This window comes from Hylobates moloch, unplaced genomic scaffold, assembly GCF_009828535.3.
Source record: "Hylobates moloch isolate HMO894 unplaced genomic scaffold, HMol_V3 SCAFFOLD_13, whole genome shotgun sequence".
Lineage (NCBI taxonomy): Eukaryota > Metazoa > Chordata > Mammalia > Primates > Hylobatidae > Hylobates > Hylobates moloch.
The window spans coordinates 61382798-61408177 of NW_026652288.1; the positions used below are offsets into that span (position 1 = coordinate 61382798).

General features: G+C 39.3%; 1 protein-coding gene across 5 annotated transcripts in view; it reads right to left on the reverse strand.

Moving 5' to 3' along the window:
• SLC38A4 (solute carrier family 38 member 4) overlaps nucleotides 1–25380 on the reverse strand; it is a 201027-nt gene that overhangs the window by 142174 nt on the left and 33473 nt on the right. For 4 of the 5 annotated variants that reach the window (XM_058426720.1, XM_058426722.1, XM_058426724.1 and 1 more), the window contains one exon: nucleotides 3792–3892. The exons of the other annotated variant lie outside the window; for it this stretch is intronic. The gene's annotated coding sequence lies outside the window, so the exon portion shown is untranslated. The remainder of the gene's footprint in view (nucleotides 1–3791; nucleotides 3893–25380) is intronic. 5 annotated transcript variants of the gene reach the window in all.

Sequence of the window (25380 nt, forward strand, 5' to 3'; positions counted from 1 at the left end):
TAATCAGCATGACATCAGACTTTCCAGTGTAACACCATAATATATAAGACAATAAATTAATGTTTACATAATTCTGAGAAGAAAAAAAATTAGGATAAAATTTCTATACTCAGCCCAAGTATCAATCAAATATGAGAGTGAAAAATTCATATTTGATTGATAGTTAGGCTGAGTGTAGAAATTTTCAGACATACTAAAACTCAGAATAATAACCACCCATGCACCCTTTCTTAGGAAACTACTAGAGAATATGCTTTAAAAAAATGAGGAAATAAATCAAGAAAGAAGTTTTGTGATCCAGGACACTGGAGGCACAACACAGGAAAACAGCAAATGGAAGGATCATGATGGTAGCTCTACTCACGACTAGAAATTAATTCATGTCATTTGGAGCAGAAGAAAGAAAATTCAAGGCTGGAGATTCATTGGGGATGTGAGGGAATGAAATCAGTACATATCTAATGTGATAATTTAATAGGTATTTGACAAATCTCAGGAGGCAGTTGGATAGACACATGAGAAACTACCAAAAAATTGAAGGAAACTGAAGTGGTATAGCAGAAAGAAAACATTTCAAACTTCAGTGCTTGACTCAACAGTGGTCCATGTGCAATATGCACATGGATCAATAATTTAATTTTAGAAATTATGATATAGCTGAATTGGGAGAATGGGGCAAGGGGAAGTGGTTAAGAAATGTGAGATTTGTAAGACAGTTAAATAATTTCAATAATAAACATTGGCTAAAGTTGAAAAAAAATCAAGATAGAGGAATTATATTTTTAAAGCATGATGATGATAAAACCCAGAAGAAACAAAGAAACTGAAATGGGGAGATGTGGATTAACCAACTGCTGTTTTTTAATACAAGTGTTTCAATACTACTTGGATATTTTTTAAATCATGGCATGCAATAATTTGGGTAAACTGTATTTTTAATCCATTAGGGGATCATAGCACTGAAAAAACATTGTGTGATTGCACATGTCCACCCTCATCTTTGAAACCCAGCACACAAGTGCAGCCCAGGACAGGAATACTTTTAATAGATGGGAATTGGATTAAGAGGACATCAGGAAGGGCTAAGCTGGGGGAAGAGGGACAGCCTGGTGAGGTGTGTAATTAAATGACACTGAGGGGCTGGCTGGATGGGAACCAAAATTCTCTCCCTTCAAGGAAATAACCAGGCTACGAACCGAACCAGGAGAGACTGGAGAAGGTGTATGGGTGTCTTTATTTTTCTGCTGTGTTTCTGTATAATTTAGAAACAACAAAATAAAGAAAAAGAAAGCTGTCCCACCAAAAAAAAAAAAAAAGAAAAGAAAGAAAAGAAAAAACACTATGTGATACAGACATAGGCTGTCAGAAAGTTTGTACAGAGTATAGAAAAGATATATTTGTTTTTTTATGAAGACCACCACCGAACTGAAAATGAAACTGAAATAGTGTAAGTTTTAACTGTGAGCCACCTTGGAAAAAATCATTAACCACAGGATCTATAATTTATAGACCTTTCATAGACTGCCATCTGAGGACAGTAGTTCTATCTTTGCAAGAAAGACATTCCATGAGAAACAAGAATTATCTTAATACTGACTCTCTATGTTTTATAACTAAGAAAAGGCTTCCCGTAAATAACCAACGTATGTTATAGAGAAGCCCAGGAAAAAAGAGAGGAAGGCAAATGTTTATGTGCTAATCTCAAACCCTAGAGCTGCCAGGTAGAAAGGTGAGCAAGACAGAGTGCAGAGTTGTCTGGGCCAGTTCCTTCTGGACAATCAACTGAGAGTGTTGCCTTGGGCCCTGTAGTAAAGATAGCAAGACCTCAATACAGAGACTGGCCTCATCTCCTCTGAATCTTGCATGGCCACTATCTGAAGATCAGTAGAATTTCCTCTTCTAATCAAATGTGTGGGACCACCTACAACAACAATCATGTTCCATATTTTCTTTCCATGCCTTCATCATAAATCTCAGCATATAAACAATCAACTCTTCTACAAAATGAGGAATTCTATAATACAAACCCCATGCAGCTAAGCAGAGCATAGAGTAGCCAATAACCTGTCTTTAGGGTGATCTAATACTTTCATCAGGTTCTGCCCTGAGCTGTATGTAGGCCAGCTCTAGGAGCTCTAGAACTTGAAGATGCCACATCCATTCCGCTTTAGCCAAGGAGCTGCTCCTAGACTAGGAGGGGAGCTGTTCTTGTTCCTCCCGCCCTGTCTCCTGGATGCCACTCTTTGAAGACACCTATCTACCTACCCTAGTCAGGGTCATATCTCATCATTCTCAGGGTTCCCTGTGTTCTTAGTCTCATTCACTTATTAACTTCTTTTTGTCAGAAGAATCAGCTTCCTACTTTCTGTGGCTCCTGGGTTCTCCCATCAGAAACCCTCTGTTTACTGCCTTACTAATACATGTCAAAACTCTTATATCCATACAACCTTGTAGTACGGCTGTGGTCTAAGGTAGAAAGAAAGGGGGCATAACTGTAACATGCATGTAATTATCCAGCTAAGCAGAGCATAGGGTTGTTTGAAATCTAGCATAGAAGACATAATTAAGAATTTTTTTAAAGTATACCTGTTTAGGATTGTGAATTGTATTTCCATTCACTCACTTCACTAGATATTTACCAAGTGCATTTTTGTATGAAGGTTTCATGTGTTGTAAATCAAATAAGGCCCATAACAACAATGAGTTTATAAAGTGTAGGAGAGATTGGACAAGGAAGAAAGATTAAAACAATAGAAAAAGAGTTAAAGTAAGCAGCAGAAGAGAAGTGCTAAGTGTGGAGGTTTGCAGAGGAATAAATTATTTCTGGCTGGAGAAGGTATGTACAGAGTTTATTAAACAATTTCATGCAGCATTTATGAAGCATCTGCTGTGTGCTACACTAGGTACTATATTAGCGTCTGAGGAAACCAAGAGCATAAAGACAAAGTTATGCTCCAAGGATGAAAAAGCCCTGGAAGATCAACAATGAGGAGGCAATTTATTCTCCTGGAAGTGGGAGTAAGGTTGAAACTGTCAGGTAAAGCTTCATATAGGATATTGGTTTTTGAACTCAGACCTAGAAAACAAGTGGAGTACTGACTGGCAGAAATGCTGAGATAGAGCACTGTAGGTATATGTAACAGCAGGAGCAAATGTGCAATAGCAGGGAAAATAAACCATAATAGAGACTATTCCAAATTATCTAGAGTACTGGGTGTTTGTGGCAAATAGGGGCAAAGCTGCAAAGACAGAGGACAGAATGTGGAGAAGCAGTATGAACGGAGCACCTATTTAGCTGTGTTGGAAAATGAGCCAATGCAAAAGTTATTTGTTTAATTTAGTGATCAGCATAGTGTTTTGAAAAGATAAGCCTGGAATCAGTATATAGAGGATGCTTCAAAGTGAGAATGGAAAGGAGGCTATTTCTTGTTTCAGGGGTGAAGTAATGAAAGTCTGAACTAACTGGTGCCATTAGGAAGGGAAAGATGGGCGTACGCATTGAAGAAGCCACATCTATTTACATTGGTTGAAGTTGGGGAGAGTTGGAGAAGTGGAAATCTCTCAATCAGGGTGGTCCTGGAGCCTTAGCAAATCATGCCAGGCCTTTTTCTTACAGATGCAAGGAATTAGGCAAGACTTGGGCTTGAAAACAAGTTGTATTTTACGATGCTGGATGCAGAACCTAATGTTATGTGTGCTTGCAAGCACACGCACATGCCACACACAGACCATCATAAATTATACTCTTGGAACATAGTTGTTTTGGTATCGGGCACACATAACACTGTTACCTTTCATCCAGATACTGGCAAAAATCTCTCTAAGGGGTCACTGGATATCAGTGGCTTTTACTGCCTTCTGGGAGACTGAAGAACTTGGTTACAAACACCGGCTGTGGAGACGTAGAGCAGTTCAAACCCAAGGTCGGTCATTTACAAGTAACTGCATAATTTTAGGCAAATTACTTACCCTATCTTCTCTTGATTTCTACATTAATAATATGGGGATAGCGAACACACTGACTTTATGAGAATTAAATGAGCTATTACATGTGAACTGCTTAGAAAAGAATAATACCCAGCATATATCAGGTGCTCAGTAAATGCAGGGGATTATTACTGTTGTTATGGGTATTCTGTGGTAGAAAAGTCAATGCTGAATACTTAGCAACTGGCATATATTTTTAGGGAGAGGAGCAGAACAAGTTTCAGTAGAGAAAAATAATGTCACTTCCTTTTAAAAATGTCCGTCGAAGATTGAGACTTTTTTGTGTGATTAACAGCTCGCTTCCTATGATTCTGGTGTGATAATTCACATTCAAAACTGTAGACAAGGCCAGGCACGGTGGCTCACGCTTGTAATCCCAGCACTTTGGGAGGCTGAGGCGGGCGGATCACGAGGTCAGGAGATCGAGACCACAGTGAAACCCCGTCTCTACTAAAAATACAAAAAATTAGCCAGGGGTGGTGGCGGGCGCCTGTAGTCCCAGCTACTCGGAGAGGCTGAGGCAGGAGAATCCGGGAGGCGGAGCTTGCAGTGAGCTGAGATCGCGCCACTGCACTCCAGCCTGGGCGACAGAGCGAGACTCCGTCTCAAAAAACAAACAAACAAACAAACAAAAAAACAAAAAACTGTAGACAAGTGTAGAGAGACTTTGTGAAAACTTCCATTGACTAAGGTAGACTTAAGATCTGAAGGATACTTTGGCCTTTGGAAGTGGCACTATACAGATGTCTAGTCAGCTATTATCTGCTTTGCATAGTTATCAAACACATCATTAAGTACATTATTTAATTTATTTTACTATGCTGGCAAAATGTAGCAACAACAAAAAATGTGCTTAATGCAAACTGAGAAGACTCATTCATTTTATACTGACTCATTAAGCCTTATTGGTTTGGTAGTTTTGTAATTCCAGAACACCATAATTCTGAACGAGATTCCCATCTTGTATGGCTCCGTTAGAGGTTTTGCCTGCAGGGTGTTCTCTGGCCCTCTTTCTGAGTGTGTCTCCCTCTTTCTTTATTTCTGTCTTTTCATCAATGATGCTCTGGGCTTTGGAAGCAGGCCAGAATGCCCTGAATCTTGCAATGAATGATGCTGTGAAAATTGCTAACATACCAAAATCAAGCATATTCCACAACTCAAACAGATATTCCTTAGGGCCTTGAGTCCAAATTTCTTCACATTCAGCCCATATCATGCCCCTGTGCTCATTAAATCAGTTTTTCTCTAGCAGAAACTTAAATCAGTTTTTCTCTAGCATGAAACTGAAGCTTCAAGATGACTTTACTTGCCCAGGCTCCTTCTAAGTCCTCACTTTCTCTTCTTTTTCTCTAAATGGAGCCCTCTGAATAAACAAGCCTCAGATTCCACTGGGTCTTACCCCATGCCTAACCCTCTTCATAATAAATTCCTTAAGAAATTCAAGTAAGCAGAATGTTTGCTTTCACTTTGTCCCATTGTTACTCTGGTTCTTCCGAGCACTCAGCTTTCCCACCAAGCTTCTTTCAGTCGTCCTCGGGTGTCCTCTGACAATGCGTCCTCTGCTTTTACACACTCTAGCGTTCCTTCACTGGAGTCTTTGTTGTCCCACACTGGACAGCCAGGAATGTTGGGGTGATCAGGCCCAACATCAGGTCGTGGGGGAAACGAAGTCTGGTGGAGTCAAAGGAATGAGAAAGGACAGTTTGAGAGAGAAAGCGGGTCCAGGGGGCCAACACTAAGTATGGAGGCTGCGAAGGCCCTGAGCTCTGGAAGCCCAGACTATTTACTGTTGATCAAAGAAACAGGGGGTGAAAATGTGGGGGTCGAAAGGGCAAGCACATGATCTACAGCTGTGACGGTTTAGCATTTCCTTTGCGGCATATGGAACATGTTCTGCTACTTGAGATAATGGAGAGCAGGTTCTTTTAACTGAAGATACAATCGATCCTGGGAGAGCAAGGAGCAAGGAGCCAGCAAGTCTAGACACATTCCAGAGCCATGAGCCCTGGATTCTATTCAAGCCACGAGGGGTTTTATGCCCTGTGCTTAGCTTATGGTGTGTCAGGGTAGCCTTCCACCTTTTAGCACAGAGCCTGGTGTTCCAAAGGCCACGAGGGGTTTTAGGCCCTGTACCCCAGACATGTTCCAAGACTCTTTTACATCATGTCAGACATGCAAGCCCTGCCTCAGCTTCTCCCAACACTTAACTTTTCCCAACAGAAAGGTGAGGATGGAACCCCAGAGAATATTAATATTAAGGGATTTTCAAAGAACTAGTGAATGAGGCTGAGATGGAGTAGCAGAGGCAGGAAGAAGCAGAGAGGACAACTAGCAGAGTGTGGGTCACAAAGCGGACAAGCCTGACATCACTTTTATGTCTCTTCTAACCTTGAATTATGAGAACTTATAAAAAGAAATAAATCCTAAAAAAATTGAAACTGGCAACTGAACTATGAATTAAAGATTAAAAAAACCATTTCCACTGATTTAAGTATTGATGGGGATGGATTGGGAAGTAAGATGGCTGCCAAGGTTCCTGCTCAGTGGCACACTTACCCTTTATAATCACCGCCCCTTGAGTGCAGTGGGACATGTGAAGAAGGTGAGTCTTACTTCCACAATGCCATTAAATTGTTTTTGATAAAATATTTTTGGGGATAATAGTTCTCTATTTTTTAATTTTGATGGATACACAATAAATAGTTGTAGTATTTATGGGATACATGTAATGTTTTGATACAAGCTTACAATGTGTAGGGGTCAAATCGGGGTAATTGGGATATCTATCAGTTTAAACACATCATTTCTTAGTGTTAGAAACATTCTAATTCCATGCTTCTAGTTATTTCGAAATATCCAATAAATTATTGTTAACTACATTGCCCTATTCTGCTAACAAACACAAGATCTTATTCCTTCTGTCTGTATTTTTGTACCCACTAACCAACTCCTCCCCTCCTACACCCAACTACTCTTCCCAGTCTCTGGTAACCATCATTCTTCTCTCTACATCCATGAGATCAACCTTTTTAGCTACCATGTGTGAGTGAGAACATGCAGTATTTGTCTTTCTGTGCCTGGAAACAATTAAGTCTATTGTCAATGAATGTTACATCTGATTTATACAAATGGGTAAACAATTTTTATAGGGAAAAAATCTTGAGATATAGTATACAATTATCCTGACTTCTAATATACCAAGAATAACAAGTGAAAAGATTCAGTAAGTCTGGAGTAGGGTGTAGAGAGCTGTAGTGGTGTAACACTTTATAAGTAAGACTTATGTGCATCCCCAATTGAGAACTACTAGACTAGAAATACTACATTAAAATTAAAAGAGTAAGGTTTCATCCAAGTAAAATTTAAAATAATTACTAATATTAGTACTGATTATTCAGTGGTTGCCTGAAATCATCAGCTTATTAGACAGGTAAAGCACTACCAGGATTCATAAGTATAGGAAAACTTGACATAATTATTTCTTAGGATTTTTATCAGTGTTATTCCTTAGGGTTAAAATATATTGTGGACAGTGAAAATATTGACAAATACCAGGGTTTCACCATAAAACATACAATTTCTGATAAATTCATATTAATAAAATTTTACCTATACAATGTTAGCACAGGGATGACTAAATGTCTCTTTTGATTTGACAAATCTTCCCATGCAACTCATCAAACAAATCTAGTTAATTTGTTTTTTTTTATAAAGTAAAAGAAACAATATTTGTAATTTTCCAGGGGCTATCTGGGAAATCTCAAAGATAGTTTTAGGTATAAAAGATGGCTTGAATGTTTTGTGGGCTTTTTTTTCTATATTTAGGATCCCATTTTTAGAAAGTTAAAAATTTTTTAAATGCCAGAGGAAATTTGGACAGTTGGTTAAGATATAATCATAGGTGTCTTAGAACAATACTTGGTTGTCTATTTGATCACAGCAGCAATAAAATGTATATAAAAAATAAACATGGAAGGTAACAAAATTGAGAACCTTAGCTCTTTCAAAAGTAAGACTGAGGGCAGAGCAGGATGGCCCGTAGAAGTCTCCACAGATCATCCTCACAGCAGAAACACCACATTTGACAACTACCTACACACAAAAAAACACCTTCATAAGAAGAAAAAAATCAAGTGAGCAATCACAGCACCTGGTTTTAAACTTCCTGTCACTGAAAGAGGCACTAAATAGGGTAGGAAAGACAGTCTTAAATTGCCTAAATTACCCCTCCTCTCTCCCCCTGCAGCAGTCTTACAGTACAGACAGGAGAATCTTTGCACTTGGGGAATGGAGAGTGCAGTGACTGAGGGACTTTGCATTGGAAATCAGTGATGCCAGCACCAGGCAGGACTCAGCCAATGCTCACGGTGGGAGCATTTAGACCAGCCATAGCCAGAGGGGAATCATCCATCCCAGGGGTTGGAACTTGAGTTTTGACAGGCCTCCCCACCATGGGCTACAGTGCTCTGGGGTTCTAAATAAAGTTCTAAATAAAGTTGAAAGGCTGTCTAGGCCACTAGTCCTAGTGCTGTGCTAGGTTCAGAGCCAGTGGAGTTGGAGGGCACTCAACCTAGTGAGACACAAGCCAGGGTGGCTAAGAGAGCGCCTGCATCATTGCTCCCCCAACCCCAGGCAGCACAACTTGCAGCTCTTAAAGAAACCCCTTCTTTCTGCTTGAGGAGAGGAGAAGGAAAAGAAAAGAGGACTTTGTTTTGCAAATTTGATATCAGCTCAGTCATGGCAGGAAAAGACACCAGTCAGAGTTGTGAGAGCCCCACTAGAGGACCAAGCTCCCAGATGACATATCTCAGCATATCCTGGGCTGGGAGGGAACCCACTATCTTGAAAAGAAGAAACCAGTCCTGGCAGGATTCATTACCTGCTGACTAAACAGCCCTTCAGCTCTGAATAATCAGCATTGATAACCAGGTAGTACATGCTGTGGACCTTGGGTGAGACTCTGAGACATGCTGGTTTCAGGTGTGACCTGGCACATTCACAGCTGTAGTGACTACAGGGAGAGACTCCTTCTGCTTGAGAAAAGTATGAACTCAGCCACAGTGGGGAAAAGCACCAAGTGGGCTCTTGGGGTCCCCAATTCCAGGCCTTGGCTCTTTTATGGCATTTCTGGACATACCCTGCACCACAGGAGGGCCCACTTCCCTGAAGGATGAGTCACAGGCCTGGCAACATTCAACAAAATTTGACAGAATAGCCCTTGGGCCTTAAGTGAACATCGGCAGTACCCTGGAAGTACTCACTGTGGGCCTGAGGTGGTGGTGCACACAGGGAAACATTCCTCTGCCTGGGGTAAGAAGAGTAGGGCACAGTGGAAAGGACTTTGTCTTGTAGTTTCAGTGCCAGTTTAGCTGCAGTAATAAAAGGGCACCAGGTAGATTTCTAAAGTTTCCAGCTCCAGGCTGGCTCCAAGACAGCATCTCTAAATCCACCCAAGACTCGAGGGAACTTACTGTCACCCCAAAGAGAAGAACACAATTCTGGCTGCTCCACCATCTGCTGAGTGTAGCACCCTAGGGCCTTAAATGAACATAGGTGGTAGCAAAGTAGTGGTTTCACAGTGCCTTGGGTGAGACCCAGTGCTGTATTGGCTTTGGGTGTGACTCAGCACAGTCCCACTGGTAGTGGCTACAGTGGTGCTTGTGTCACACATCCCCCAGCTCTATGCAGCCCAGCACAGAAAGACTTTATTTGTGTGAGAGAGGTAAGGAAAGAGAACAAGAGTCTCTGCCTTGTAATTTAGAGAATTCTTCTAGATCTTATCCAAGACCACAAAGCTGGTACCTCTACAAGTCTGCAAGAACCACAGCATTACTGGGCTTGGGGTGACCCCTAAAGCAGATATGGCTGCAGTAACCAATAGCTTAGAACACAACACCCAAATCCCTTCGAATACCTGAAAAGCTTTCCCAAGAGGTATGAGTAGAAACAAGCCCAGACTGAGAAGACTGCAATAAAAACCTAACTCTTCAATGCCCAGACACTGACAAACATTCAAAAGCATCAAGAACATACAGGAAAAGATGACCTCACCAAATGAATTAAATAAGCCACCAGGGGCCAGTCCTGAAGAAACAGATATGAGACCTTTTAGATAGAATTTAAAATATCTGTTATGAGGAAACTCAAAGAAATTCAAGATAACATGGAGAAGGAATTCAGAAGCCTGTAAGATAAATTCAATAAAGATATTAAATTATTTAAAATAATCAAGCAGGAATTCTGGAGTTAAAAATGCAATTGACATACTGAAGAATGCATCAGAGTCTCTAGAAGAATTGATCAAGCAGAAGAAAGAGTTAGTGAGCTTGAAGATAGGCTATTCAAAAATACACAGAGGAAACAAAAGAAAAAAGAATAAAGGATGCAGCAGTGGGTGGAGCCAAGATGGCCAAATAGGAAGAGCTCTGGACTACAGCTCCCAGCATGAGCGATGCAGAAGATGGGTGATTTCTGCATTTCCATCTGAGGTACCGGGTTCATCTCACTAGGGAGTGCCAGACAGTGGGTGCAGGACAGTGGGTGCAGCACACCATGTGCGAGCCGAAGCAGGGTGAGGCATTGCCTCACTCGGGAAGTGCAAGGGGTCAGGGAGTTCCCTTTCCTAGTCAAAGAAAGGGGTGACAGACGGCACCTGGAAAATTGGGTCACTCCCACCCTAATACTGTGCTTTTCTGACGGGCTTACAAAACGGCACACCAGGAGATTATATCCCGCATCTGGCTCAGAGGGTCCTATGCCCACAGAGTCTCATTGATTGCTAGCACAGCAGTCTGAGATTAAACTGCAAGGCAGCAGCGAGGCTGGGAGAGGGGCACCCGCAATTGCCCAGGCTTGATTAGGTAAGCAAAGCAGCAAGGAAGTCAAACTGGGTGGAGTCCACCACAGCTCAAGGAGGCCTGCCTGCCTCTGTAGGCTCCACCTCTGGGGGCAGGGCACAGACAAACAAAAAGACAGCAGTAACCTCTGCAGACTTAAATGTCCCTGTCTGACAGCTTTGAAGAGAGTAGTGGTTCTCTCAGCATGCAGCTGGAGATCTGAGAACAGGCAGACTGCCTCCTCAAGTGGGTCCCTGACCCCCGAGCAGCCTAACTTGGAGGCACCCCCCCAGTAGGGGCAGACTGACACCTCACACGGCCAGGTACTCCTCTGAGACAAAACTTCCAGAGGAACGATCAGGCAGGAGCATTCGCGGTTCATGAAAAATTCGCTGTTCTGCAGCCACCCCTGCTGACATCCAGGCAAACAGGGTCTGGAGTGGACCTCTAGCAAACTCCAACAGACCTGCAGCTGAGGGTCCTGTCTGTTAGAAGGAAAACTAACAAACAGAAAGGACATCCACACCAAAAACCCATCTGTACATCACCATCATCAAAGACCAAAAGTAGATAAAACCACAAAGATGGGGAAAAAACAGAGCAGAAAAACTGGAACCTCTAAAAACCAGAGCGCCTCTCCTCCTCCAAGGGAATGCAGTTCCTCACCAGCAACGGAACAAAGCTGGACAGAAAATGACATTGATGAGTTGAGAGAAGGAGGCTTCAGACGATCAAACTACTCCGAGCTACAGGAGGAAATTCAAGCCAAAGGCAAAGAAGTTAAAAACTTTGAAAAAGAATTAGACGAATGTATAACTAGAATAACCAATACAGAGAAGTGCTTAAAGGAACTGATGAAGCTGAAAGCCAAGGCTCAAGAACTATGTGAAGGACACGAACTCATCATTTTTTATGGCTGCATAGTATTCCATGGTGTATATGTGCCACATTTTCTTAATCCAGTCTATTGTTGTTGGACATTTGGGTTGGTTCCAAGTCTTTGCTATTGTGAATAGTGCCGCAATAAACATACGTGTGCATGTGTCTTTATAGCAGCATGATTTATACTCCTTTGGGTATATACCCAGTAATGGGATGGCTGGAATTGAACAATGAGAACTCATGGACACAGGAAGGGGAACATCACATTCCGGGTACTGTTGTGGGGTGGGGGGTGGGGGGGGCGGGGACAGCATTAGGAGATATACCTAATGCTAAATGACGAGCTAATGGGTGCAGGAAATCAACATGGCACATGGATACATATGTAACAAACCTGCACATTGTGCACATGTACCCTAAAACCTAAAGTATAATTAAAAAAAAAAAAGAATAGAAGGAAGGGAGAAAACAAAATAAAATAATGGAAGAAAAAAAAAAAAGAACTATGTGAAGAATGCAGAAGCCTCAGGAGCCAATGCGATCAACTGGAAGAAAGGGTATCAGTGATGGAAGATGAAATGAATTAAATGAAGTGAGAAGAGAAGTTTAGAGAAAAAAGAATAAAAAGAAATGAACAAAGCCTCCAAGAAATATGGGACTGTGTGAAAAGACCAAACCTACGTCTGATTGGTGTACCTGAAAGTGACAGGGAGAACAGAACCAAGTTGGAAAACACTCTGCAGGATATTATCCAGGAGAACTTCCCCAATCTAGCAAGGCAGGCCATCATTCAGATTCAGGAAATACAGAGAACGCCACAAAGATACTCCTCGAGAAGAGCAACTCCAAGACACATAATTGTCAGATTCACCAAAGTTGAAATGAAGGAAAAAATGTTAAGATCAGCCAGAGAGAAAGGCCGGGTTACCCACAAAGGGAAGCCCAACAGACTAACAGCTGATCTCTCAGCAGAAACTCTACAAGGCAGGAGAGAGTGGGGGCCAATATTCAACATTCTTTTTTTTTTATACTTTAGGTTTTAGGGTACATGTGCCCAATGTGCAGGTTTGTTACATATGTATCCATGGGCCATGTTGTTTTGCTGCACCCATTAACTTGTCATTTAGCATTAGGTATATCTCCTAATGCTGTCCCTCCCCCCTCCCCCCACCCCACAACAGTCCCCAGAGTGTGATGTTCCCCTTCCTGTGTCCATGAGTTCTCATTGTTCAATTCAACATTCTTAAAAGAATTTTCAACCCAGAATTTCATATCCAGCCAAACTAAACTTCATAAGTGAAGGAGAAATAAAATATTTTACAGACTAGCAAATGCTGAGAGATTTTGTCACCACCAGGCCTGCCCTAAAAGAGCTCCTGAAGGAAGCACTAAACATGGAAAGGAAAAACCTGTACCAGCCACTGCAAAATCATGCCAAATTGTAAAGACCATCGAGGCTAGGAAGAAACTGCATCAACTAATGAGCAAAATAACCAGCTAACATCATAATGACAGGATCAAATTCACACATAACAATATTAACTTTAAATGTAAATGGACTAAATGCTCCAATTAAAAGACACAGACTGGCAAATTGGATAAAGAGTCAAGACCCATCAGAGTGCTGTATTCAGGAAACCCATCTCATGTGCAGAGACACACATGGGCTCAAAATAAAAGGATGGAGGAAGATCTACCAAGCAAATGGAAAACAAAAAAAGGCAGGGTTGCAATCCTAGTCTCTGATAAAACAGATTTTAAACCAACAAAGATCAAAAGAGACAAACAAGGCCATTGCATAATGGTAAAGGGATCAATTCAACAAGAAGAGCTAACTATCCTAAATATATATGCACCCAACACAGGAGCACCGAGATTCATAAAGCAAGTCCTGAGTGACCTACAAAGAGACTTAGAATCCCACACAATAGTAATGGGAGACTTTAACACCCCACTGTCAACATTAGACAGATCAACGAGACAGAAAGTTAACAAGGATACCCAGGAATTGAACTCAGCTCTGCACCAAGTGGACCTAATAGACATCCACAGAACTCTCCACCCCAAATCAACAGAATAGACATTTTTTTCAGCACCACACCACACCTATACCAAAATTAACCACATAGTTGGAAGTAAAGCTCTCCTCAGCAAATGTAAAAGAACAGAAATGATAACAAACTGTCTCTCAGACCACAGGGCAATCAAACTAGAACTCAGGATTAAGAAACTCACTCAAAACCACTCAACTACATGGAAACTGAACAACCCACTCCTGAATGACTACTGGCTACATAACGAAATGAAGGCAGAAACAAAGATGTTCTTTGAAACCAACGAGAACAAAGACACAGCATACCAGAATCTCTGGGACACATTCAAAGCAGTGTGTAGAGGGAAATTTATAGCGCTAAATGCCCACAAGAGAAAGCAGGAAAGATCCAAAATTGACATCCTAACATCACGATTAAAAGAAGTAGAAAAGCAAGAGCAAACACATTCAAAAGCCAGCAGAAGGCAAGAAATAACTAAGATCAGAGCAGAACTGAAGGAAATAGAGACACAAAAAACCCTTCAAAAAATTAATGAATCCAGGAGCTGGTTTTTTTTTAAAGATCAACAAAATTGATAGACCGCTAGCAAGACTAATAAAGAAGAAAAGAGGGAAAAATCAAATAGATGCAATAAAAAATGATAAAGGGGATATCACCCTGATCCCACAGAAATACAAACTACCATCAGAGAATACTACAAACACCTCTACACAAATAAACTAGAAAATCTAGAAGAAATGGATAAATTCCTCAACACATACACCCTCCCAAGACTAAACCAGGAAGAAGTTGAATCTCTGAATAGACCAATAACAGGCTCTGAAATTGTGGCAATAATCAATAGCTTACCAACCAAAAAGAGTCCAGGACCAGATGGATTCACAGCTGAATTCTACCAGAGGTACAAGGAGGAACTGGTACTATTCCTTCTGAAACTATTCCAATCGATAGAAAAAGAGGGAATCCTCCCTAACTCATTTTATGAGGCCAGTATTATCCTGATACCAAAGCCTGGCAGAGACACAACCAAAAAAGAGAATTTTAGACCAATATCCTTTATGAAAATTGATGCAAAAATCCTCAATAAAATACTGGCAAACTGAATCCAGCAGCACATCAAAAAGCTTATCCACCATGATCAAGTGGGCTTCATCCCTGGGATGCAAGCCTGGTTCAACTTACACAAATCAATAAATGTAATCCAGCGTATAAACAGAACCAAAGACAAAAACCACATGGTTATCTCAACAGATGCAGAAAAGGCCTTTGACAAAATTCAACAACGCTTCATGCTAAAAACTCTCAATAAATTAGGTATTGATGGGACGTATCTCAAAATAATAAGAGCTATCTATGACAAACCCACAGCCAATATCATACCGCATGGGCAAAAACTGAAAGCATTCCCTTTGAAAACTGGCACAAGACAGGGATGCCCTCTCTCACCACTCCTATTCCACATAGTGTTGGAAGTTCTGGCCAGGGCAGTTAGGCAGGAGAAGGAAATAAAGGGCATTCAATTAGGAAAAGAGGAAGTCAAATTGTCCCTGTTTGCAGCTGACATGATTGTATATCTAGAAAACCCCATCGTCTCAGCCCAAAATCTCCTTAAGCTGATTAGCAACTTCAGCAATGTCTCAGGATACAAAATCAATGTACAAAAATCACAAGCATTCTTATACACCAATAACAGACAAACAGAGAGCCAAATCATGAGTGAACTCCCATTCACAATTGCCTCAAAGAGAATAAAATACCTAGGAATCCAACTTACAAGGGATGTGAAGGACCTCTTCAAGGAGAACTACAAACCACTGCTCAATGAAATAAAAGAGGATACAAACAAATGGAAGAACATTCCATGCTCATTGGTTGGAAGAATCAATATCATGAAAATGGCCATACTGCCCAAGGTAATTTATAGATTCAATGCCATCCCCATCAAGCTACCAATGACTTTCTTCACAGAATTGGAAAAAACTACTTTAAAGTTCATATGGAACCAAAAAAGAGCCTACATTGCCAAGTCAATCCTAACCCAAAAGAACAAAGCTGGAGGCATCACGCTACCTGACTTCAAACTATACTACAAGGCTACAGTAACCAAAACAGCATGGTACTGGTACCAAAACAGAGATATAGATCAATGGAACAGAACAGAGCCCTCAGAAATAATGCTGCATATCTACAACTATCTGATCTTTGAAAAACCTGACAAAAACAAGCAATGGGGAAAGGATTCCCTATTTAATAAATGGTGCTGGGAAAACTGGCTAGCCATATGTAGAAAGCTGAAACTGGATCCCTTCCTTATACCTCATACAAAAATTAGTTCAAGATGGATTAAAGACTTACATGTTAGACCTAAAAGCATAGAAACCCTAGAAGAAAACCTAGGCATTACCATTCAGGACACAGGCATGGGCAAGGACTTCATGTCTAAAACACCAAAAGCAATGGCAACAAAAGCCAAAATTGACAAATGGGATCTCATTAAACTAAAGAGCTTCTGCACGGCAAAAGAAACTACCATCGGAGTGAACAGGCAACCTACAAAATGGGAGAAAATTTTTGCAACCTACTCATCTGACAAAGGGCTAATATCCAGAATCTACAATGAACTCAAACAAATTTACAAGAAAAAAACAACCCCATCAAAAAGTGGGCAGAGGACATGAACAGACACTTCTCAAAAGAAGACATTTATGCAGCCAAAAAGCACATGAAAAAATGCTCATCATCACTGGCCATCAGAGAAATGCAAATCAAAACCACAATGAGATACCATCTCACACCAGTTAGAATGGCCATCATTAACAAGTCAGGAAACAACAGGTGCTGGAGAGGATGTGGAGAAATAGGAACACTTTTACACTGTTGGTGGGACTGTAAACTAGTTCAACCATTGTGGAAGTCAGTGTGGTGATTCCTCAGGGATCTAGAACTAGAAATACCATTTGACCCAGCCATCCCATTACTGGGTATATACCCAAAGGATTATAAATCATGCTGCTATAAAGACACATGCACATGTATGTTTATTGCAGCACTATTCACAATAGCAAAGACTTGGAACCAACCCAAATGTCCAACAACAATACATTGGATTAAGAAAATGTGGCACATATACACCATGGAATACTATGCAGCCATGAAAAATGATGAGTTCATGTCCTTTGTAGGGACATGGATGAAACTGGAAATCATCATTCTCAGTAAACTATCGCAAGGACAAAAAACCAAACACCGCATGTTCTCACTCATAGGTGGGAATTGAACAGTGAGAACACATGGACACAGGAAGGGGAACATCACACTCCGGGGACTGTCGTGGGGTGGGGGGAGGTGGGAGGGATAGAATTAGGAGATACACCTAATGCTAAATGACGAGTTAATGGGTGCAGCACACCAACATGGCACATGTATACATATGTAACAAACCTGCACATTGTGCACATGTACCCTAAAACTTAACATAAAATAATAAAAAAAAGGAATGCAGCACAACTACAAGATCTGGAAAGTAGCCTCAAAAGTGGAAATCTAAGAGTTACTGGACTTAAATAGAAAGTAAAGAGAGAGATAGAGGTAGAACATTTATTCAAATAAGAGAACACTTCCCCAAACTAGAGAAAGATATCAATATCCAAATATGAGACAGTTATAGAATGCCAAGCAGATTTAACCTCAAGAAGACTATCTCAAGTCATTTAATAATAAAACTCCCAAAGATCAAGGATAAAGAAAAGATCCTAATAGCAGGAAGAGAAAAGAAACAAATAACTTACAATGGAACTCCAAAACACCTCGCAGCAGACTTTTCAGTGGAAATCTTTCAGGTCAGGAGAGAGTGGCATGGCATACTTAAAGTGCTGAAAGAAAAACACTTTTATCCTAGAATAGTATAGCCAGTGAAAGTAGCCTTTAAACATGAGGAGAGATAAAGACCTCCAGACAAACAGAAGCTGAGGAATTTCATCAACACAAGACCTGTACTATAAGAAATGCTGAAGAGATTTATTTAATCTGAATGAAAAAGATGTTAACCAGCAACAAGAAATCATCTGAAGGTACAAAACTCACTAGTAATAGTATACAGAAAAACATAAAATGTTATAACACTGTAATTGTGGTATGTATACTACTCATATCTTAAGTAGAAAGGTGAAAAAAAGAACCCATTAAAATAATAACTACAACAACTTCAAGAAACAGAAATATAAATAGAATAAGATATAAATAGAAACAACAAAAAGGTAAAAAGCAGAAAGGTGAAATTAAAGTGTTGAATTGTATTAGTTTTCTTTTTGCTTATTTGTTACTTTGTTTATGCAATCAGTGTGAAGTTGTCATCAGTTTAAAATAATGGGTTATAGATATTATTTCCAAGCCTCATGGTAACCTCAAATCTAAAAACATACAACAGATACACGAAAAATAAAAAGCAAGAAATTAAAACATACCACTTCAGAAAATCACCTTCACTAAAAGGAAGGCAGGAAGGAAGGAAAGAGGAAAGAGAAGACCATAAGACAACCAGAAAACAAATAACAAAATGGCCAGGAGTAAGTCCTTACTTATCAATAATAACATTAAATGTAAATGGACTAAACTCTCCAATCAAATGACATGGAGTGGCTAAATAAATTTAGAAAACAAGACCCAGTGATCTCTTACCAGCAATAAACACATGTCACCTGTAAAGACACACAAAGACTGAAAATAAAGGGATGGAAAAAGATGTTCCATGCCAGCGGAAACCAAAAAAGAGCAGGAATATTAGAAAAATAGAGTTTAAGACAAAATCTCTAAAAAGAGACAAAGAAGATCATTACATAATGATAAAGGGATTAATTCAGCAAGAGGATATAACAATTATAAACATATATGCACTCAACACAGGAGCACTCAGATATATAAACCAAATGTTATTAGAGCTAAAGAGAGAGACCCCAATAAATTAGTAACTGAAGACTTCAACACCCTACTTTCAGCATTGAGCAAATCATTCAGACAGAAAACGAACAAAGAAACATCAGGTTTAATCTGCATTATAGACCAAATGAACCTAATAGATACTATAGAATATTTCATCCAACAGCTGCAGAATACACATTCTTCTCCTCAACATGTGCATCATTCTCAAGGATAGACCATATGGGAGGCCAGAAAATAAGTATTTAAACATTCTTTAAAAATTGAAATAATATCAAATGTTTTCTCTGACCCTAATGGAATAAAACTAGAAATTAATAAGAAGAATTTTGGAAAATAAACAATATGCTCCTGAGTGACCAGTGAGTCACTGAAGGGATTAAGAAGGAAATTGAAAATTTTCTTGAAACAAATGATAATGGAAACACAAAGTACCAAAACCTATTTGATAGGATATAGTGAAAGCAATGCTAAGAGGTGAGTGTATAGCTGTAAGTAGCAACATCAAAAAAAAAGAAAAACTTAAAATAAACAACTTAATGATGCTTCTTAAAGAACTAGAAAAGTAAGAGAAAACCAAACCCAAAGTTAGTAGAGGAAAAGAAATAATAAAGGTCAAGGCAAAAGTAACATGAAATTAAAAGAAAGAAAACAATACAAAAGATCAATGGAGTGAAAAGATGGTTTTTTGAAAAGGTAAATAAATTTCACAAACCTCTAGACAGACTAAGAAAAAAGGAGAGAAGACCAAAATTAAAAAAAAAAAAGACATAAAAAGGGAAACATTACCATTAGATACCACAGAAATTTGAAAGATCATTAGAGGCTACTGTGAGCAGCTATATACCAATAAATTGGAAAACCTAGAAGAAATGGATAAACTCTTAGACACATACAACCTACCAAGAATGAACCATGAAGAAATCCAAAGCCTGAACAGACCAATAACAAGTAACAAAATCAAAGCCATAATAAAAAGTTTCCCAGCAAAGAAAAAGTCCAGGCCTGATGGCTTCACTGCTGAATATTAACAAACATTTAAGTAAGAAGTAATATCAATCCTACTCAAACTACTCTGAAAAATAGAAGTGGAGGGAATACTTCCAAATTCATCCTATGAGGCCAGTATTAACTTCATAAAAAAACCAGACAAAAATACATGAAACAAAGAACACTACAGGCCAATATCTCTGGCAAACATTGATGTAAAATTCCTCAACAAAATACTAACAGACCAAATTCAAAAACACACTAAAAAGGTCATTCATCATGGCCAACTGAGATTTATGCCAGGGATGTGTGGATGGTTCAATGTATGCTAGTTAATCAATGTGATACATCATAACAACAGAATGAAAAACAGAAAGAATATGATCATTTCAACTGATGCTGAAACAACATTGGATAAAATTCAACATCACTTCATGATAAAAACCCTCAAAAAACTGAGGATAGAAGGAACATACCTCAACATAATAAAAGCCATATATGACAGATCCACAGCTAGTATCATAACGAGGAAAAACTAAAAGCCTTTCCTCTAAGGTCTGCAACACTACAAGGATGCCTACTTGTCATCACTGTTATTCAATATAGTGCTGAAAGTCCTAGCCAGAGCCATTGAACAAGAGAAAGAAATAAAAGGCATCCAAATTGGAAAGAAAGAAGTCAAGTTTCCCTTGTTTGCAGATAATATGATCTTATATTTGGAAAAACCTAAAGACTCCACCAAAAAACTATTAGAACTGATAAATTCAGTAAAGTTGCAGGATACAAAATTAAAATACAAAAATCAGTGGCATTTTTATATGCCAACAGCAATCAATCTGGAAAAGAAGTCAAGAAAGTAATCCCTTCTAAAATAGCTACAAATAAAATTAAATACCCAGGAAGTAACTTAACCCAAGAAGTGAAAGATCTTTACAATGAAAACTAAAATATTGGTGAAAGAAATTGAAGAAGACATAAAAAATTGAAAGACATTCCATGTTCATGAATTGGAAAAATCAATATTGTTAAAATGTCTATTCTACTCAAAGCAATCCATGGATTCAATGCAATCCCTATCAAAATACCAATGACATTCTTCACAGAAACAGAAAAAAGAATCCTAAAATTTATATGAAATAATGAAAGACCCAGAATAGCCAAAGCTATGAGCAAAAAGAACAACAGTCTTTGTTTTGGAGGAATCATTACCTGACTTCAAGTTATACTAAAGAGCTACAGTAACCAAAACAGCATGGTACTAGCATGAAAACAGACACATAGATGAATGGAACAGAATAGAGAACTCAGAAACAAATCCATGCATCTACAGTGAACTATTTTTTGACAAAGTTGCCAAAAACATTCACTGGGGCAAGGACAGTCTCATTAATAAATGGTGCTGGGAAAACTGAATATCCCTATGTAGAAGAATGAAACTAGACTACTATCTCCTACCATACACAAAAATCAAGTCCAAATGGACTAAAGACTTAAATCTAAGTCCTCACACTATGAAACTACCACAAGAAAACTTAGGGGAAACTCCCCGGGACATTGGTCTGGGCAAAGATTTTTTCAGTGATACCTCACAAGCACAGGCAACCAAAGCAAAAATGGACAAATGGGATCACATGAAGTTAAAAAGCTTCTGCACAGCAAAGGAAACAATCAAAGTGAAGAGACAATCACAGAATGGGTGAAAATATTTGCAAACTATCTGTATGACAAGAGATTAATAACCAGAATATATAAGGAGCTCAAACAACTCCATAGGAAAAAAATCTAATGATCCAATTTAAAAATGGGCTAAAAATCTGAATAGACATTTTTCAAAAGAAGACATGCAAATGGCAAACAAGTACATGGAAAGATAATCAATATCATTGATCATCAGAGAAATGCAGATCAAAACTACATTGAAATATCACCTCTCCCCAGTTAAAAAGCTGTATTATCCAAAAGGCAGGCAAAGCAAATGCCAGCAAGGATGTGAAGAAAGAGTGTACCCTTGTACGCTGTTGATAGAAATGTAAATTAGTATAGCCACTGAGGAGAACAGTTTAAAGGTTCTTCAAAATACTAAGAATAGAACTACCATATGATCCAGCCATCCCACAGCTAGCTGTATACCCAAAAGCAAGCAAATCAAAGCAATATCGAAAAGATATCTGCACTCCCATGTTTATTGCAGCTCTATTCACAATAGCCAAGATTTGAAAGCAACCTAAGTGTCCATCAACAGATGAATAAAGAAAACCTGGGGCATATACACAATGGAGCACTATTCAGTCAAAAAAGAATAAGATCTGTCATTTGCAACAACATGGATGAAGCTGGAGGTCATTATGTTACGTGAAATAAGCCAGGCACAGAAAGACAAACTTCACATGTTCTCACTTATTTGTGGGAGCTAAAAATTAAAACAATTGAACTCATGGAGGTAGAGAGTAGAACGATGGTTACCAGAGCTGATGGTGTTATGGGGAGATAAGAAGTGAGGATGGTTAATGGGTACAAAAAAATAGATAGAGTAAATATGATGTAGTAGTTCATAGCACAACAGGGTCACTAATAGTCAATAATAATTTAGTTATACATTTAAAATTAACTAGAGATATAATTGGATTGTCTGTAACACAAAAGATAAATGCTTGAGGTGATAGATACCCATTTACCCTGATGTGATTGTTACACCTTGTATGCGTGTATCAAAATATCCCATATACCCCATAAATATATACATCTACTATGTACCCACAAAAATTATAATTAAAAAGGACTGAGGAATTTTGTTCTTTTCCTTGCCTCCCCACAAATAATTAAGGATTCAGATAGGAGGAGACTGTTGGGAGGATGAGTCAGAGGACAGAAAACCAAGAACAGTTTGGGGCATAAGGAAGAAGACAGATGACCACAAGGGCAAGCAGTCTGGTCAGTGACCCAGCATGACATGGATATGAGGCTGAGTAGGATTAATGAAACGCAAAGTTCCAAATAGAACTCTGGTGTCACGTTCCTCTGGTACAAGATCCGACTGTGGAATCAGGGTGTCAGATATTTGAGGACCTGGATAGTCGGAGCCAACTCACAGCATTCTTGAAATGGATCATAGTTGAGAGAGGTTGTGTTATTAATTCTTAATATGTTTATATGAGAAAACTTAATTCACAATTTCCTAAAACAAATTTCTTAGGATCATTTATATCTATTTTAAAATTTTGTCCCAACTTACACTATTTGTTTTTAGTAATACATGTTTGTTTATTTTCTTAGCAATTTCTGAGGATTTGTTTGGTTATTCATCTTTTTTATCTGTTCTGGTTGAATTAAATAAGTAACAGAAGCGAGAAAAATTATTTATGTTAGATGAGTACTCTAAGAGAAGAAAGTATATACATCCTTAGGTTATGAAGAAACCCTTTCTAGAGTATCAATCTGATAATCGTAGATAGAAAATGTGATTTTGGCTCTTAAACTCAGCAAATCAGGCTGCAACTGTACCCTGCCAAAACATCAAGAACAAAATAAAAAAAGAATCATCACTGAATGGTTCCATAAATTGGGATATTCAGCATTATGTATTTGAAACATCTGCACAAGTAATGGACTTTTTCATCTGGATATTTTGGCGTTATGACATCAACAGCCTTGGAATCCTTTCTTCTCCAGGGCTAGTAAGCAAATACACACACACAGACACACACACACACACATATATACACACACACACACAGATGATTCAGGGCTTGATGTGAGAAAGACAGTGGGGGCTGCAATCTCATTTCTTTTCTCACTGACTGCTATGATTCAAATGTTTGTGTCCCCACAATATTTATATGTTAAAATGATCACTCCCAAGGTGATGGTATCAGGAAGTAGGGCCTTTGGTCATGAGATAAAAGCATTCATGAATGTGCTTAGTGCCCTTATGATAGAGGCTCCCAGGAGATCACTCACCCTTCTGCCCTGTAGGACACAGTGAAAGGACAACTATCTAAGAAGCAGACCCTCTTCAGACACCATATATGGTGAAACCTTAATCTAGAATAGGATTCCCAGCCACCACAACCATGAGAAATAAATTTCTGTTGTTTATAAGCCGCCCAGTCTGAAGCATTTTGTTATTGCCACCCATGCTAGAAAAAGCCTACATTGCCACAAACAGTTAAAGATAATTCTGAAGAAAAAAAAAAAGAGGAGAGTTGTAGAGAAGGCCTTAATCATTTTAGAGAATACCTAAATAATCCTGAACAGAATTTGGCACAAATATGGATGGCAAAGGCCTTTCTGAGGAGGCCTCAGATGGAAATGAGGAACATGTTATTGGACAATGGAGGAAAGACCATCCTTGCTCTAAAGAGGCAAAGGACTTGGCTGAATTGTGTTCATGTCCTAGTGTTTTATGAAAGGTAAAATTTGTGAATGATGAAACTGAATATTTGGATGAGGAAATGTCTAAGCAAAGTGTTGAGAGTGTGCCTTTCATTCTCTTGACTGTTTATAGTAAATGTAAGAAGAGAAAAAGGATGTAAAGATAAAATTGTTAAAAGTAGAACTTAAAGATCTGGAACATTACCAGACTATTCATAGTGAAAAGAATAAAAGACCTTATTCCAGAGAAAACACAAAGAGTGTAGCCAAATGACCAAGAAGATTAGTCAGTTATCTAAACAGAAGCCAGGACCTATTGTTCAATAAATAGAAGAAGATCCTACAGGCAATTCAGAAATCCTCAGGCTGTTCCTCCCATTACAAGGCAAGAGTATTAGAGCCCAGAGTTACTACAGAGAGCCTCTGCTGGGGCAATGCCCAGTGGACCATGGGTGCAGGGCTGCCCCTGCAACCATAGACTGATAAAACCCATGGGAAGTGATTCCAGCATCAGAGAGCCTCAGGCTTGTGGCCCAAGGCACACAGCTGCTGAGGAGGTGAAGCCACCACTGAGAACTGCATGAGGGCGGGGCCCAGGCATAGAGCTGCTGCAGGGCTGGGGGTGCCCAAACCCTTGGGGCAGGGCTGCAGCTGGAGTGCATCCAGAAGGTAGGACCACAGCTTTAATGTATCTGGAAGGCAGAGCGTGACTCCAAGAAGATTATTCTTGAGCCTTAAGGTTTGGAATTTGCTCAAGACTTATCACTCCTTCCTTCTTCCCTTTCTTCCCTATTTCTCACTTTTGCAATGGGAATGTCTGTCCTGTGCTTGTCCTACTATTGTATTTTGGAAGCATATAACATGTTTGATTTGATTTCACAGGTTCACGGCTGAAGAAAAATCTGCCTCAGGATCTATCATACCCTGAAGCTGTCTCAGTCATATCTGATTTAGATGCTATTTAAATGAGACTTTGCACTTTTGACTTTTGAGTTGATGCTGGGATGAGTTAGGACTTTTGAGGCTCTTGGGATGGAATGAATGTATTTTGCATATGAGAAGGTCATGTATTTGGTGTGGGGGGACAAGGAGAAAAATGAGAATGTTAGGGTCTGAATGTTTATGTCTTCTCAAAGTTCATATGTTGTAATCTAGCCCCCAAGGTAATGGTATGAGGAGGTGGGCATTTAGAAAGTATTTAGTTCATGAAAGTGGAGCCCTCATGAATGGGATTAGTGCCCTTATCAAAGAGGCACCAGAGAGATTGCTTGCCCATTTGCCATGTGAGAACACAGTAAAAAGATGCCTTGGAATTGGACTCTTGC